Genomic DNA, 11780 nt, shown 5'->3' with positions numbered 1-11780 from the left:
AAATGTTGTCTACTTCAATCTCCAATCTCTCTGGTTGGCAGGCCAGTGGGGGTCTTATATGGGGACTCCTTCTGTTCCAGTAGGAACTCCTCAGGCTGCTTGTCTTCTGGCTTTTTAAAGTTAACAATATGATACTCATCTTCAAATGTAATAGCAGCTTTTATTGCTGCTTATCTCTCACAAATGTTTGATTTTAAAGTAACATTATATCTTTCCAGTCTAGTTCATAGGCCCGAGTAAGTCCTTTAAAAACCTCCATGTACTTACCAGGGTCATTTGAAAACTTTCCTAGATCTTATTTCATCTGTCTTAAGTCACTGACAACAAAGGACATATGACAATGGGTATGGCAGTTGAATTCACCATCTACTTCCTGAAGCTTATATAGTGGACCCTTGAATTATGACTGGCCTGACATATGAACAACTTGGGTTATGACCCCAATTTTAGTTTTAGCTTATAACCAAAGTCTTGAGTTATAACCCAAATGCTGGCCACTTGTGCTTCCAGATGCTCTCAGATATAGATTTAACCCTTAAAGAGTTCTGGAAGGAACATTGCAACATCTTTTCCTGTGTGGGGTTAACTGAGAAATCCTGGGCTAATGTCTCTCCAAGGACCCTGAGATCTGCCTGTGTACAGGAGAAAGACTTTGAAGGCTGTGTAGAGGAGCTGGAGCTTTCAATCGATCAATGTGAGTTACAACCAGTCCTCACAAATGAATTGAGTTCACATGTCAAGGGCTCACTGTATTTATAATTTGAACAGAAGAATTATTTCTTAATGTAAAGAAAGTCTGAACATGAGGTAATTCTGACCATTTTCCCTCTCTCTTACAGTATGATTCTAGTTGTGCAATAGCATCATAGTTAATACTTCCCTCTGCATTCTATTTTGGCTATAAAGGAGAAGCAGGCCATGTATGGGTGCAGAAAAATATTAAACTGATTTTCCTCAATATGTGAGAGGCAAACATTCTCCAATGTTTAAGAATACATTCCAAAGGAGTAAAAGATTTTGACATTGAGCTCCCCATTCTGAAATGCAAAAGAAAAAATTGGCATCCCCTTATTTTCTATACCCTCAAGGCACCCCTGAGTTGAATTCATTCCAGGGCAGGTGGCTCCCATCTGGAGAGTGAGTAGAAGATAAATTGGACCAAACTATCCACCCTTGTACCAGTGCACAATCCTATCTTCCCAGGGAACCCTGGAAGTTCTTACTCCTGTAGGTGTTTTCAAAAGCACAAGTTGCAATTGATTTCAGCCATAATGATCATGTTTAAAGAAGGAAGCATTGTTAGCAAAACTAATAATCAAAAAATCTAAAGCAATGTTTTCTAATTCTTTGAAAGAGAGAAGAATATAGATTAAAGGGCAAATCGAAGCACTTTTCAGTCTTCAAAAAAGATCACCTTTAGAGATGGGCAGATTCAAGTTAGTGGCTTGGGAGATCCTGTCCTTGGCCCTATGGGAAAGTTCCCAAGTCATTTATGTTACTTACCCAATCACTTAGGCAGTCTTCCTCAGCAGCAAGTCAAGGTTAAATTCTCTTTAAAGTTCATTTTAAGATTTTTATGTCTCTAAAGCTCACAGGTTAAATTTTACCCATTGCCTAACAACCACAATTTACGTGTCAGTAAAGGCACATTTATCAGTTTCCTACATGTACATGAAAGAAGAGAAAAGCTGCCTAAATCTCTTTTTACTCTTAGTTAGCATATGTAAAGCACAAATGTGAATCATTTATCTGATAGCTCTTCTCCTCTGTGAAAGGGAAACAGCTGTTGGAAGATGTCTCAGCCTGAGACCTCCAGTAGAGGGCTTCAGTCTAGCAATAAGGTGGTTCTAAAGTTAACGCTCAGTGAGTTGGAATGAAAAAACTTAAGGGCGTTCTCAACCTAGGAAAGATATGTCAAAGTACCTAAGGAGTTACTGTTTTTGTCTGTCTACCTTAGTAGCAGAGTGAGAAAATTCGAAACCTGTGGCTTGATTCTGAATGGAGGCTTAAGAAAGGGCCCTAACAACACTCTCAGGTTACTCTGGGACAGAGGATACCTGAAGATCACTGAGAAAGTCAACTGTCACCTCACTGAGGAGTGCAGATAGGGACAATGTATAAGTAGAGAGTTTTCTGCTGGTTACCCAGAAAGGCTGTTGGGACCCAGCTTCATTTGAGGGAACTTTGGGGATCTGCTGGAGAGTCACCCTAGCCAGGACCCCTCAGACGTCCTCTTAGCTTCCACCAGTTCCACACAACTAGAGATTTGTCTTTGGCAAAGAAAAAGAAATGAGCATTTGCTAATGCCATAGTCAGGGAAGTCATTTCAGATAAAGACAATTCAGGCTTTTATCTGTCCTTTATAGAATGCCAAAAACAAGCAGCGGTTAGCCCACTAGTAAATGGCCTTAGGAAAGCTGCCACTCTCAAAGCAAAGTATAAGTTTCTCCAGCACCTTCTGGTGAATCCCTTTGATCCCAATGGAATGTTGACCACACAGGCAGCTGGATTCCTGTCCAAAGACAAATCTCTAGTTGTGTGGAACTGGTGGAAGCTGAGAGGACGTCTGAGGGGTCCTGGCTAGGGTGACTCTCCAGCAGATCCCCAAAGTTCCCTCAGATGAAGCTGGGTCCCAACAGCCTTTCTGGGTAACCAGAAGAAAATTCTCTACTTATACATTGTCCCTAAGCACTGCTTGTTTTTGGCATTCTATAAAGGACAGATAAAAGCCTGAATTGTCTTTATCTGAAATGACTTCCCTGACTATGGCATTAGCAAATGCTCATTTCTTTTTCTTTTTTCTTTTTTTTGGGGGGGGCGGGTACCAGGGACTGAACTCAGGACCTTGTGAGACAAGCGGCAGCACCACTGAGCTACATCCCCACCCCAGCAAATGCTCATTTCTTATGGGCTCAATGTAAAGGTTCTTAGGAGGAAAAGGTGGGGACACTTCAGGTACTTTCTCTCTAATCTTATATGCCTCTAAAAGGAAAGTACAAAGTGCAGGGGAAAAGACTGAAAATGAGATCAGGAAAGGAAGTCTTTTCTTCTCATGCTCACAGTGAGTTATTGAGACATCTTGCCCATGAGTCATCATTCTCACCCTGGAAAGGCAAGAATGGGGACTCTCCAAAGCTAAGATTAGCTTCCCACCTCAGAAGATTAGACCAGAAAGGAAACTAAGGCAGAACAGGTTCAACATTTTCTCAAGAGTACAGGGAGGATTAGGCCAGAATGTCTCTGTGAAATCATTCCCCCAAGTCTTGAGAAAGCTGCTGACCTATCATCTTTTATCTGGTGGAAGGGGTCCTATGATTTATTAATAGGCACATATTTCCCAAATATAAACTAAATTTCATAAAAGACCCATTTTACAGCATTTTCTAAATTTACCTGTAGTTATCATTAAGGTCCACTAGGTGGTAATCTGATATTACTTTTCCTTAGTGGTCTAAGAATAAACCAGTCAAATGAGGAATGATCAATATAAAACAGAAACATAAGACCTTGTCTGCAAAAAGTAAAATATCCCTTAAAAATCATAATCATTTTTACACAAGACAATGTATAAAAACTCAAGGGATAAGCAACCAGAAAAGACAAGACACAAAATTCAAGTATGACAATCTTGATTACCTAAGCGTGACACAATCCAGAATTATGAAACAAAAGCAAACTGTTAGCTCCTTCTAATTATCTCTTAGCTTGGTTGGATCTCCAATATGAAGCAGGATGTGAAATGTGATAATATTATAACTCCCAACCTGTTAGATGTCTGATATGCTGAGTTTGTGTTCTCTAAAATAGAAGAATGAACTCTAGAAACAACAGAGGTTAAGAGTGGGAAAATGTTTATTGAGAGGACAGCTTCTGAGAGGCAAGAGGGGTCCCAATGGAGTGGCAGGAGACCCCATTTTACAGGGAAGCTTTATAGAGCAAAATCCATGTGACTACAATATGCGTTAAAGCTGATTAACCAATAAGGTTACAAGTATAGTTGTAAGCAGTGGTGACCTACTATTCCGGGGCCAGGGACAGAGGAAACAGTGGGCAGGAAGCACCCCTTCTCTCTACTTCCAGCTCGTTTGCATGTACCGGCCGCCCTTATTACTGCTTTGGTCAAGCAAGTGGAAGGCAGATCTGCTCCTGCTTGGAGCTGTCAGCCAGTCACATCCCTGTGCAAAGCTGCCACATGGATAACCCTGACTTGGTATTTTTCCTGAGAGCCACTAACCCCATGTTTCCACAAGGCCCCTGTGACCGCACACTTCCAGACCGCTTCCTGACTACACCCTGGCCAGGATGGACACTGACAGGACCCATTAGTTTCCCTTGGCTGACTTCTGAACCCCCTTGACAGGGCAAGAGGAGCTCATGCATCTCCACTGCTGGACTTGCTGGGAGCATGAGGGAATGTGCAGGGAGTAAGGTTTCTTCACTCCAAAACCACTGAGCCTGCTTCAGTGTGATGCTGGGCTTCACCAGCCCTATTCTTGTGCAATGATTTTTTTTCCCCCTATTTTGGGGATTTAAATTTTTTGTTTATTTTCTTAAATGGCAGGTATCCTACCCCACCCTCAATAAAATAAAATAAAATACATACTCTACATGAGGGAAGATGAATGGGGCCACATTTCTGCAAGAAAAATAGTCTTGAGGAGCATGGCACTGTAAATGTTTGCATCACCAGTCTCACTGAGTGTGCTCAGGGGTGAAAGTTTAGCACCAATATTTTGCTTTTATAATCTTTAGAAATCAAACACAACTTTTAACGTACAACACTTGAACAGTAATGAGTATAGTCCTATGTATCAATACTATTGTACAAATTGGAGGTGGGTGGCTTAGTCCAGAACTGGCTACCCTGACATCAATCCATGGCACCTAAGAGTATCTGTTGTCACATCTGTAACAGGACATTATCCTCGGCAGCAGGGCATCATGAGATGACTCCTTCACCTTCATCTACACTGCAAGGGGACCATGGCAGGCCATGGCAACCCAGCATAGCAATGAGGGGGGCACAGTCTGGGCACCCTGATGTCACCCAAGTCTTCCCATATACCCCAGGTCCTTGACAGCAGCACAAACCTGCTCCCCCTGACTGATTCCTTCTCAGAAACTGGAGGGCAACACCTTCTTAGATTGTGTCCCACTCCGCCTCCTCACTTGCTGGCAGAAGAAAACTCAAAAGATCTTTAAAGTTGAATATATGCCCATTTTGGAAACCCACATCATCAACATATAAACTAAAAAAAAATCAGAATATGTGTTCACTGGGTTGACACCTGATCCACTTCAAGAGTTCTCTAAGCATGTTGTGGAAAACCAGTGTATTGTCCTTGGGATCCTCTCTTCAGCTGGCCGCCCCTTCCTGTGAGCCATTCTAGCAGTGCCTTTGAGACAGTCCCTTCAAAGCCTCTGACAAGTTCCCTAGATCTATGAACTTTGCCACCACATGCGTGAAGAGGCAAGACAGAAAAACTAAATGACAGCTATTTGAAAATCAGCAAATGAGGAGAAGGGAAATGTCACATCAAAGTTTAAATGACCCAGAAAAACATGAACAATTTGGAAATATGCCATAGTGGGGTTAAAACTCCCAGCATGGTAGGCAAGATAACGATTCACCTTGTTTAATTACACAGCTTTGCTCTAGAGTCTTATAAAAGGACAGAAACATCAACAATCTTCCTACTTAAGGCAAACTAGAAAAATGAACTTGCGTGCTTAAAGGTCCCTCAGGATGTTTGCCTGAATAGAAAACCAGCTCAGAGACCCTGGATTCTCTATGACAATGAGCCTAACCCAGCCGCCTATTTGCACACCTGCCCTTCTGAGAACCCAGATCCAGCTATATAGGCACTGCTACCAGTAGGAGTGAAGTAGCCGGGGGGGTGAGGAAGAGCTCTCTCCTTTCACACCTCACATAGCGATGACACCAGGACCTCCCATGGGTATCTCCACTTCATTCCTCCACAGGCCATATCACAGAGCTCCATGTAACACCAGGAGACTTGATGCAGGAAGAGTGCTGGACGATCCAACCGAGAGTAGGGTGAGAATTTTAACCTTCGCGGCTCACTGAGCAATGAGATCTGGAATGTCATCTGAAGGGCTTCCGGTCTTGGTGTGGGTCTCTGTCCAAGAGCCTCAGAGGACTCATGGTGCCCATGCTCAACCCTAATATGGGGTCCACTTATGAAGCATGGAGGTTGTGATCAACTCTTGGTATGCAATAAACTGAAAGTTTACAAAAAGGAATGTAAAACAACCTAAAAATGTTTCTTGTTGGTCTCCATTACCCAGACTCCCAGGGAAACACCTATTTGATCTGGAAGACTGAGTGTGTGGGGGGTAAACCTACGTGGATCATCAACTAATTCCAGTGTGTGGCCACCACACATGGCAAATCACCAGACCAAGGTCTTCAGCACCCACACAGCGATTTTCACTAGTCATGGAGAAGCGCAATCCAGTGGAACTCCACGGTGAGGAAAGGCTAAGACAAGGCTTGGAACCCTCAAGTTCTGTTTCATTCAGGGTAACCCCACACCTGCTCAGTCAGTGGGACTCAGCCTTGCCAAGGAAAGCTAGCATCATAAAATGGTGCAGTAATAGAAGTAACTGGACCAGGAAGAGGAGGCATCTGCTCCAATGATGTCACAGCCATTGGTGGCCACCGGGAGTTGGGACTGGTCATGCAGCCGCGTGTCAGGAGTAAGGATTGTAGAGGGGCGGGGCATGAAGAAACAGCCATTCTGGAAACAGTGCTGTGGAGAAGCAATATACTCTGCATAGATGATTGTCACCTTCTCACTTCGGTACCTACTGAGTTTGATCGTTTTTCTGAATTTACTGGTAATTGGAACCTTAAAGCCACCTTTCCTGAGCAAGGAGCCTATTGTCTGGATCTGATCTTGGATCTTGCTCCTTAGCAACCTCAGGTAAATATGTGGCTGTGCTTTTGACACCTTTTGCATTGACAAATTCCATTCGAATCCCATGGACCCCTACCTCCCAGTCCAAGTAATCACTGGCACCCTCAAAGTTAGTAAGGAGGGAGACAGAGCAGAGAAGTTTGGGCAGCTCCTCTCAGGTCTGGGGTGTGGGTGTGTGTGTGTGGGGGGGGGTCGGCTGTCCTTAAGTGCACCGGTTGACGTGTATTCCCTGGGTCCTGAATGAAGATTCATGGCTGAGAAGGTCCGGATGCAGCCACCAAGCCGCCTGTCCCTCCCTGTCTTCCATGTCACAAATAGAGGATGAAAGCAGGAAAGTTTATTTTGCCATAGGATCAGCTATAGCAGAGGAGGGGAACTACTTTGTGTCTGCGAAGTGCAGCAGGCGGAGCGTGCTGAGATGTACTGGTGGGGTGGATCACCTTCCGAGGCGCATCACCTTCCGAGGCGCATCACCTTCCGAGGCGCATCACCTTCCGAGGCGCATCACCTTCCGAGGCACATCACATCCAGGGCTCTCAGGGAGGCCTTGGGGACTGCAGCGGGGTGGGTGTCTCGCTGAGCCTGGCCCACGCGCGGAGGGCGGCCCAGGCCCGGCCCTGCTGGGGTGGCAGGCGAGCCCCACCTCAGGAGCCGTTCCGAAGCCATTGGATCCTAAGGACTGGGTGAAAAGTGGTGCATTTCACTAACTTGGAGAAAAAAGAAGACATCTGGTTTAGGGGGGAAAAGCGAGAGTTCTGTTTTAGAAAGTTAAATTGAAACCCATTAGGGACTCAAGTGAAGACGTTGATTCAGCAATGGATAAATGAGTCTGAATTTCAGAAGCTAGGTCAGGGCTAGACTTACACATTTGAAAGACAAAGCTGCTAAAGAGAAAAGGCTTTGATCCTGAATACTATGATGCTGTCATATCAACCCTAAGTGATGATGCTTTGAATGCCATATGAAAGGAATGGACTGTTCTTTGTTGTTGAGAGAGAACTTATTATTTGAAGTCTTTGGTTACTAAACTGCTAGACTAACTAATCCCCCAAATTCTTCATCACTTCATATTCAACATACTTTGAACTACCAGAATTGTTTACATTAAGTTCAGAAAAGAGTAGAATCCAGGTTTTTTTTTTTTTTCCGCCTATTTAGGGACACAGCCACAAATATTTCCTGATCATACCTTCTTATCTAAACTCGCTGGGGCAAACTGGGTGACAAAAACATCTGTGGTTGCAGCAGAGCATGGATTCAGACTTCATCTGCAAACATTAAAATGTCCCCTCACGATGTTGGCATTTGGGGTACCCTGATGAAGGGAACCGGGCCACTTCCTTTTAGCGCCTGATCTTGCTGCTGCACATCCTTCCCATGTATATCCCCTTGCTCAGAAATAGTGGATGGTCCCCTTAGGAGGAGGTTTTTAGTTTGGATGCCATGTGTGCTGCTGAGGATTTGAGATCTTATTATTAAAGACAAACAGATCATGGGGAACAGTAGCAAATCTGATGCCCCTCTTTTGCTCTGTTCACCCTAATACTCTTGTGCATTCCTGTTCCTGCTCTTAGAACACGCTCATCCTTCCTTGAGGGTCACACACCGATGATTTCATCTAGCTCAAAGCCCCAGATCTATATGTGATTCACAGTCCTCTTCAGCAGGATGAGATGTGGCTGCTCATGGCCCAGGGAGCTATAACCTGAATGACCAGTTATTTGACCATTCTCCAAGTAAAACAGTAGATGAGGAGCTGCATACCTGCAACTAAAATATACAAACAAAAAGCTTGCAAAGAAGAGGAATCACAACATCCAACACTCATGATAACAATCATCAAACCTTGTCATGTGGAGATACCAAACACCCTTGCTATAGTTTGCAAGAGCTGCCATAACAAAATATCACAAATGGAGGGGCTAAAAACACAGTGCATTCTCACAGTGCTGGAGGCTAAGTCTGAGATCGAGGTGTAAGAAAGTTTGGTTTCCTCAGAGGCTTTTCTCCTCTGCTTGCAGGAGGCTCCCTTCTCAGGAGGTCTCCTGGTGCCTTTCCTTTGTGCACATCTCTGGTGTCTCTGCCTCTTCTTAAGAGAACCAGCAATTCTGGATTAGAGTCTGCCTAATAACCTCACCTTAACATATCCTCCTCTTCAGTGATACTGACTCCAAATACAGTCACACAGTGAAAAACTGGGCAATAGGGCTTCATTTTAAGAATGGAGGGATGCACAATTCAACTCAAAGCAACTTTTTTCCCTGGAGATGGAGAACATTTCTTCTTCAGCTTGTCACTGAACAGGGTCTGAGAGCTTCCTAAAGGCACAGAGATAAGGAATCTAAACTCGCCGTAACCATAAAATAAGTTTGCAAGTTTGCTGACTCCAACCACAGAAAAAAGTTGTTTTTCAGGACCAGTTACTAAGAAGAATAGAGGGGTTTATGAGGCAGACATTTAAAAATACACATTCAAAGGAATAGAATGAAGGAGAGAGGACAGAGAGCCATTACTTCTCAGAACTGGGAACATTTATGCTTCTCTTAAGAGGGGTAGGAGTGCCTGGGAAAGGATTGCCCACCCCCAGAAGGGAAATGGCCCCTTTCACCTGAATGGGCCTCATTTTGTTTTTTGGAGGGTGGATAATTTAAGCATTCTTTGAATTCTCTCATCTTTTCCTTTCTCTGAGAATCAAGTTCCTGCTCTTTACCTTTTTAAAACTAAACTAATTTATGGATTTACAGTATTCTTGAGGAATTTTGGGTGCAATGGGTCTGGAAGGAAAAGAGCCTAAATTAACTGCAGGAATGCTGATCTGTAGAACCCTGGGTCACTTCAGCAGTCTCAGAATCGCAGTCTCTCAAAAGTACAATTGTTAGTTATGATTTCCTTGTCTCCTTTCTGCCTATCTTTATTTCATTTGGCATCCCCAATTCTGCTCTCTGGGCAGAACTTTCTAGATTAAAGTTCTCCATGTCTTCCCCAGGACACAAATCACAGAATAGCAAATGAGGTGGTACTTGTTCTAGGCACAATGTTTAAGGAAACAAACACACACACACACACACACACACACACGCACACCCTTATACATTAAGGTAAAGATATTTTAATGAGATATTTTAAATAAGCAAAATGCATGCAAAGGATCTGTGATAAAAATATCAATTTTTAATAAGAATATTCTTTTTGTCTCGGACTCCAGTATGGCTTACTACAGCACTGTTACTGATCTTGTCATTATTAAAATTCTGACTATTTCGTTCATTAAGAATTTTTGTAGTATGTGGCTTGATAAAGTAATTGCATTAAAATATTATGCAGATTCAGATCACTGTTTCTTTTTCCATGACCTTCAATTTTGTTGCTGAGGACAGTGCCTCAGCTCGCCTTGGCCTCATCTTGCTCTGCTCTCCTCTTCTGGGATTTGTACTCCTCCCTCCTGTTTCACTGCAGTGGAAGCAAACACAGGAAAGTGTATCCTTCTTGCTGGCCACACCTTGTTTTGCTAGTGCAGGTTTAAACATCTCTAGGTGCTGTAGGTGTGCAGCAGCCTCAGGCTTTGGAGGTTTCCCATTTATTTGATAGCATAATTCTTTCAAAAAACAAGTTCTGTCCAGACCCATTTGCTTCTACTCAATCCATGGGACAGTAGCAAAAACCAATGGTCTCATCCAACATACTTATTAAGCATGATGATTTGTCTTTTTTTTTTCTGTCCTGTGTGCACTGCCTACTTCTGCATTAGTCCATGTCTCTAAGGTTGCCAAGGCCATGAAAAATCAGATTGGGTGAGAAAGAAAAATCCTGAGTCCAGTTTGTGCTGCTGTACCCTCTCGCGTTGTCTGGTGGAGAACGCTGACTGGGAAGTGCTTGAGAAAAGCTTGAGCCACAGGCTTGTTTCCTGCTGAAGCTACTTCTTCAGAATCACCAGAGTGGAGAAGCTATTATCCTCTCGATCCCACAAGGCTCCAAATATTATGACCCTGTGCCTGACCAAAGAAAAAGAAAAAATTTATGGAGATAAATGGAGGTGGAATTTCCATCATCCCTGTGTTAATTACTTATCTCTCCTTGCTGAGACAAAATACCCCACACCCAAAGTTAAAGGAGAAAGGGTTCATTTAGCCCACAGTTTGTAGAGGTTTCAGTCCATAATCGACTGGCTCCAAGGCAGAGTGGCACATGGCTGAGGGCATCACAGAGGAGAAACCTTCATGAGTAGCACAAGCAACAAGCACCCCTTTTGTCTTATCCAGACTACTTAGGGTGGGCAGCACCCAGGCCCTTAATCCTGGTGCCCTCAGGACAAGCCCCACCATAAATCAATCACACAACCTAGATTCAGCTACCTCTGAAAAAGCATGAGGCTTTGCCAGACATCTAAACTCAAGCCATAGCAATGTCTTCTTTCAAGTGGGCTGAATTTTGCTACAGTTTGCTAGAGCTCATTCTTGTAGGTCTTTGCTAAAAATGGCAAGAAGCAGTTGATGACATCATGCATGGATACTATGAAAATATTCAACACTTTCCTATAGCGGGCTCAGCTGGCCTGTGTTTGGATTTTCAACTTATCACAGGAAATAATGTGGTAGGTGGAATTATGGTTCCCCAAATATGTCCATGCCTGAATCCCCTGAACCTGTGAATATACTACCTTACATGGCAAAGGGGAATTAAGGGAGAAAATGAAGTAATATTAATCATCAGAAAATTTTATGATAGGAAAATTATTCTGGATTACATAGGTGAGCCCAAAGTAATTGTGTAGCCTCACAAATGTACATAGGGGAAATCAAAGTGATTTGATAGGAGAAGGATTTAACCTGCTATTGCTGG

General features: G+C 43.4%; 1 pseudogene; it reads right to left on the bottom strand.

Moving 5' to 3' along the window:
* Nucleotides 1-6714: 6714 nt before the first annotated feature.
* On the bottom strand, nucleotides 6715-7607 carry LOC101720428 (AMMECR1-like protein pseudogene; annotated as a pseudogene).
* Between the last annotated feature and the right edge of the window lie 4173 nt (nucleotides 7608-11780).

This window comes from Heterocephalus glaber, unplaced genomic scaffold, assembly GCF_053883595.1.
Source record: "Heterocephalus glaber isolate CG9 unplaced genomic scaffold, H.glaber_assembly_v1.0 deba00001555, whole genome shotgun sequence".
Taxonomy (NCBI): domain Eukaryota; kingdom Metazoa; phylum Chordata; class Mammalia; order Rodentia; family Bathyergidae; genus Heterocephalus; species Heterocephalus glaber.
Note: the sequence above shows the minus strand (reverse complement) of the source record. Positions and strands in the feature narration are given on the sequence as shown.